This window comes from Oncorhynchus keta, unplaced genomic scaffold, assembly GCF_023373465.1.
Source record: "Oncorhynchus keta strain PuntledgeMale-10-30-2019 unplaced genomic scaffold, Oket_V2 Un_contig_24839_pilon_pilon, whole genome shotgun sequence".
NCBI classification, from domain to species: domain Eukaryota; kingdom Metazoa; phylum Chordata; class Actinopteri; order Salmoniformes; family Salmonidae; genus Oncorhynchus; species Oncorhynchus keta.
The window spans coordinates 1-6,046 of NW_026284121.1; the positions used below are offsets into that span (position 1 = coordinate 1).

The 6,046-nt window shown below is 48.2% G+C and overlaps 1 long non-coding RNA gene across 1 annotated transcript; it reads right to left on the bottom strand.

The window, feature by feature from the left end:
* Positions 1-2,853: 2,853 nt before the first annotated feature.
* On the bottom strand, positions 2,854-3,609 carry LOC127922174 (uncharacterized). The gene is made up of 3 exons (XR_008110581.1): positions 3,538-3,609; positions 3,143-3,282; positions 2,854-2,890 (listed from the first exon to the last, which is right to left on the bottom strand). It is a non-coding gene; the product is annotated as an uncharacterized LOC127922174 (long non-coding RNA).
* Between the last annotated feature and the right edge of the window lie 2,437 nt (positions 3,610-6,046).

A 6,046-nucleotide genomic window follows, 5' to 3' on the forward strand; every position in this document is an offset into this window, starting at 1 on the left:
ATACAGTCAGTACAGTTACCCTAAACGATACAGTCAGTACAGTTACCCTAAACGATACAGTCAGTACAGTTACCCTAAGCGATACAGTCAGTACAGTTACCCTAAGCGATACAGTCAGTACAGTTACCTAAACGATACAGTCAGTACCGTTACCCTAAATGATACAGTCAGTACAGTTACCCTAAACGATACAGTCAGTACAGTTACCCTAAACGATACAGTCAGTACCGTTACCCTAAACGATACAGTCAGTACCGTTACCCTAAACGATACAGTCAGTACCGTTACCCTAAACGATACAGTCAGTACAGTTACCCTAAACGATACAGTCAGTACAGTTACCCTAAACGATACAGTCAGTACAGTTACCCTAAACGATACAGTCAGTACAGTTACCCTAAACGATACAGTCAGTACCGTTACCCTAAATGATACAGTCAGTACCGTTACCCTAAACGATACAGTCAGTACAGTTACCCTAAACGATACAGTCAGTACAGTTACCCTAAACGATACAGTCAGTACAGTTACCCTAAACGATACAGTCAGTACCGTTACCCTAAACGATACAGTCAGTACAGTTACCCTAAACGATACAGTCAGTACAGTTACCCTAAACGATACAGTCAGTACAGTTACCCTAAACGATACAGTCAGTACAGTTACCCTAAACGATACAGTCAGTACCGTTACCCTAAACGATACAGTCAGTACCGTTACCCTAAACGATACAGTCAGTACCGTTACCCTAAACGATACAGTCAGTACCGTTACCCTAAACGATACAGTCAGTACCGTTACCCTAAACGATACAGTCAGTACCGTTACCCTAAACGATACAGTCAGTACCGTTACCCTAAATGATACAGTCAGTACCGTTACCCTAAACGATACAGTCAGTACAGTTACCCTAAACGATACAGTCAGTACCGTTACCCTAAACGATACAGTCAGTACCGTTACCCTAAACGATACAGTCAGTACCGTTACCCTAAACGATACAGTCAGTACAGTTACCCTAAACGATACAGTCAGTACCGTTACCCTAAACGATACAGTCAGTACCGTTACCCTAAACGATACAGTCAGTACCGTTACCCTAAACGATACAGTCAGTACCGTTACCCTAAACGATACAGTCAGTACAGTTACCCTAAACGATACAGTCAGTACCGTTACCCTAAACGATACAGTCAGTACCGTTACCCTAAACGATACAGTCAGTACCGTTACCCTAAACGATACAGTCAGTACCGTTACCCTAAACGATACAGTCAGTACCGTTACCCTAAACGATACAGTCAGTACCGTTACCCTAAACGATACAGTCAGTACCGTTACCCTAATCGATACAGTCAGTACCGTTACCCTAAACGATACAGTCAGTACCGTTACCCTAAACGATACAGTCAGTACCGTTACCCTAAACGATACAGTCAGTACAGTTACCCTAAACGATACAGTCAGTACAGTTACCCTAAACGATACAGTCAGTACCGTTACCCTAAAACGATACAGTCAGTATTGTTACCTTAAACGATGAATGGGCACTGCTATCTAAACGGGACAGTCAGTACAGTATTCAAACGATACAGCTCAGTACCGGCATCTCTAAACGTATACAGTCAGTAACATTACCCTAAATGATCGAGTCATTAACATTACCCTAAATGATAGTCATTAACATTACCCTAAATGATAGTCATTAACATTACCCTAAATGATACAGTCATTAACATGACCCTAAATGATAGTCGGTAACATTACCCTAAATGATAGTCATTAACATTACCCTAAATGATACAGTCAGTAACATTACCCTAATACAGTCAATAGCACTAGCCTAAATACAAGGAAATGTTGGTCAGCACATTTACCACATACGGCAGGTAACCTAGTGGTTAGAGCATTGGACTAGCAACTGAAAGGTTGCAAGTTCGAATCCCTGAGCTGAACAGGCAGTTAACCCACTGTTCCTAAGCCGTCATTGAAAATAAGAATTTGTTCTTAACTGACTTGCCTAGTTAAATAAAGGTAACATAAACGATATAAAAATAGTTGACCCCAGGTGTAGGAGGCACAACTACCTTACATTTCACATTGACATTCTAGTTATTTAGCAGACGCTCTTATCCAGAGCGACTTTTAGGAGCAATTAGGGTTAAGTGCCTTGCTCAAGAGCAACTTGACAGATAATTCACCTAGTCAGCTCAGGTATTCGAACCAGCGACCTTTCGGTTACTGGCCCAATGCTCTTTTTAAAAAATGTACCCCCTTTTTCTCCCCAATTTCGTGGTATCCAATTGTTAGTAGTTACAGTCTTGTCTCATCGCTACAACTCCCGCACGGGCTCGGGAGAGACGAATGTCGAAAGCCACGCTTCCTCCGAAACACAACCCAACCAAGCTGCACTGCTTCTTAACACAGCGCGCACCCAACCTGGAAGCCAGCCACACCAATGTGTCAGAGGAAACACGCCTGGCCCGCCACAGGAGTCGCTAGTGCGCGATGAGACAAGAATATCCCTACCGGCCAAACCCTCCCTAACCCGGACGATGCTAGGCCAATTGTGTGTCGGCTCATGGACCTCCCGGTCACGGCCGGCTGCGACAGAGCCTGGGCTCGAACCCAGAGTCTCTGGTGGCACAGCTAGCACTGCGATGCAGTATCTTAGACTGCACCACCCGGGAGGCCCCACTGGCCCAACGCTCTTAACCGCTAGGTTACCTGACACCATAGACCTTCTTATCATCTACCTTCTCATCATAAACGATGCCTGGGCGTATCTCAGGGGCCTGGTAGCTCGGGCGTGCCCTCCACACCCAGTGCCCTCGTGGAAGGACTGGCGCTGGTCGTAGTCTGACAGCTTGATATTCACCGGGTCACACACCTAGGATGAGACCAAGAAGGATTATACAAACATACAACACTATTGTTACTACTGTGCCAAAACACTTGGTTTTCATCCTCTCCTTCTCATCAGATTGATCTAGACTCTGGGGACCAGGTAGTGTGCATTTAACTACCAGGTAAAAACACAACAAACTGAAGTGTTTAGGCTTTCCAGGACTGGAATTGAAACGGCCCAGACATAGTGGCTAGGGGTCGATTTGTAATTCTGCCCTTCATACTAATCACCTACCTCCAGGGACCACACCAGGATGTTGTCTGACTTGAGGTCACAGAAGATGATGTTCTTCCTGTGCAGGTAGGCCAGCCCTGCTGCAATCTGATAGGCTGCCTTGAAGGTGAGCATGTGACCCAGAGGCATGTACCTGGAGCCTGAATGGGGAGGGGGAGTGGAGTTAAAAGGGCAAGTTTTAAATGTTTTCATAACTTGTGTAGAGAAGATTCTCAGCATTAGGGACCTAACTAGCTGTGGATCTCTCTCTCTCGCCATCTCTCTCCCTGTCTGCCTGTCTGGCGTGTCAGTCTGTCTCTCTCTCTCCCTGTCTGGCGTGTCAGTCTGTCTCTCTCTCTCCCTGTCTGCCTGTCTGGCGTGTCAGTCTGTCTCTCTCTCTTTCTACCTGTTCATACCTTTATGTCTGTCCTCCAGCACAATGTTGAGGCTGCCCAGGGGAGCCAGCTGCAGGGCGAAGCAGAGCGGGTCACTGATTCCCACCAGCAACGTGGATGCACGGGTGCTGTAGGGAGTGAGCATGCTGGTCTCCTGGCGGAACCTGAGAAGCCCGGCACGCGTCCATGGACTGAAAATGCTTCATCATGGTGTCTGGTGGAGGGACGGGAGGGTTGGAGGAGAGGGGGTGGGGTCAGAGAGGAGAGGAGGAGAGGGGGTGGGACAGAGAGGAGGATGGGAGGGGGTGAGGGAGGGGTGGGGTCAGAGAGGAGGATGGGAGAAGAGGGAGAGGGGTAGGATCAGGAGAGGAGGAGGAGGGGGGTGAGGTCAGAGAGGAGAGGGGGATGAGGAGAGGGGGGTGGGGTCAGGGAGGAGGAGGGAGGGGGTGAGGAGAGGGGGCAAGTCAGAGAGGAGGAGGGAGGGGGTGAGGTCAGAGAGGAGGAGAAGAGGGTGGGGTCAGAGAGGAGGAAGGGGATGAGGAGAGGGGGATGGGGTCAGGAGAGAAGGAGGGGAGGTGGGTGAGGGAGAGGGGGTGGGGCTGTGGAGAGGAGGAGGGGAGGGGGTGAGGAGAGGGGGGTGGTCAGGAGAGGAGGGGGTAACAGAGGAGGAGGAAGAGGGGTGGGGGTGAGGAGTGTGGGGGTCAGGAGGAGGAGGGGGAGCAAAATCAGAGGAGAAGGGATGAGGGAGGGGGTGGGGTCAGGAGAGGAGAGGAGGGGAGTGGGGTGAGGAGAGGGGGCAGGGGTCAGGAGAGGAGAGGGGAGTGACGTAAGGAGAGGGGTGGGTCAGAGAGGAAAGGAGAGGAGTGAGGTGAGGAGGGGGATAAACAAACAGGAGAAGAAATCACTAGAGGAGAAGGTGTGTGTTCAGGAAGGAGGAGAGGAAAGATAAGCTCACACATCAAATCACATTTTATTTGGTCATATGCACCAAAATCTTACCAGCCCTTAAAAAATACAGTTTTAAGAAAAATAAGAGTATTTACTAAATAAACTAAAGAAAAAATGAAAGAGCAATAATAAATAACAATAAGAAGGCTATATACAGGCTACTGGTATTGAGTCAATGTGGGGTACAAGTTAGTCGAGGTCATTGAGGTAATATGTACATGTAGGTAGGGGTAAAGTGACTATGTATAGATAATAAACGTGAGTAAAGCAGCATTGGTAAAGTAATAATAATGCAAATAGTCTGGGTAGCCATTTGATGAGCTGTCCAGCAGTCTTATAGCTTGGGGATAGAAGATGTTAAGGAGCCTTTTGGTCCTAGACTTGGCGCTCCGGTACCACCTGCCGTGTGGTAGCAGAGAGAACAGTCTATGACTTGGGAGTGGTAGCAGAGAGAACAGTCTATGACTTGGGTGTGGTAGCAGAAAGAACAGTCTATGACTTGGGTGTGGTAGCAGAGAGAACAGTCAATGACTTGGGAGTGGTAGCAGAGAGAACAGTCTACGACTTGGGTGTGGTAGCAGAAAGAACAGTCTATGACTTGGGTGTGGTAGCAGAGAGAACAGTCTATGACTTGGGTGTGGTAGCAGAGAGAACAGTCTATGACTGGGTGTAGTGTGAAGACAGTCTATGACTTGGTGTGGTCGCAGAGAGAACAGTCTACGACTTGGGTGTGGTAGCAGAGAGAACAGTCTACTTAACTTGGGTGTGGTAGCAGAGAGAACAGTCTATGACTTGGGTGTGGTAGCAGAGAGAACAGTCTATGACTTGGGTGTTGTAGCAGAGAGAACAGTCTATGACTTGGGTGTGGTAGCAGAGAGAACAGTCTACGACTTGGGTGTGGTAGCAGAGAGAACAGTTATGACTTGGGTGTTGTAGCAGAGAGAACAGTCTACGACTTGGGTGTGGTAGCAGAGAGAACAGTCTATGACTTGGGTGTGGTAGCAGAGAGAACAGTCTATGACTTGGGTGTGGTAGCAGAGAGAACAGTCTATGACTTGGGTGTGGTAGCAGAGAGAACAGTCTATGACTTGGGTGTGGTAGCAGAGAGAACAGTCTACGACTTGGGTGTAGTAGCAGAGAGAACAGTCTATGACTTGGGTGTGGTAGCAGAGAGAACAGTCTATGACGGGTGGCTGGAGTCAAAACATGCATCAAAACATGAAGATCCACTTTGAAACGTAAATGCTGCTTAAAATCATAATTGACAGATCGATTTGTAAAAGTATTCATATAGTCCCTCTGTGTGGCTCTAGATATGGGCAGAGCTTACAAAACCCCATGAAAACCATGGTTCCAGTTACCGGGGGCAGATATACACCCCTCGCCTTGTTAATGGGGCTGGCCAGTTACCGGGGGCAGATATACACCCCTAGCCTTGTTAATGGGGCTGGCCAGTTACCGGGGGCAGATATACACCCCTCGCCTTGTTAATGGGGCTGGCCAGTTACCGGGGGCAGATATACACCCCTCGCCTTGTTAATGGGGCTGGCCAGAGGGAGGGGCTGTTGTGGCCTCTAACAGG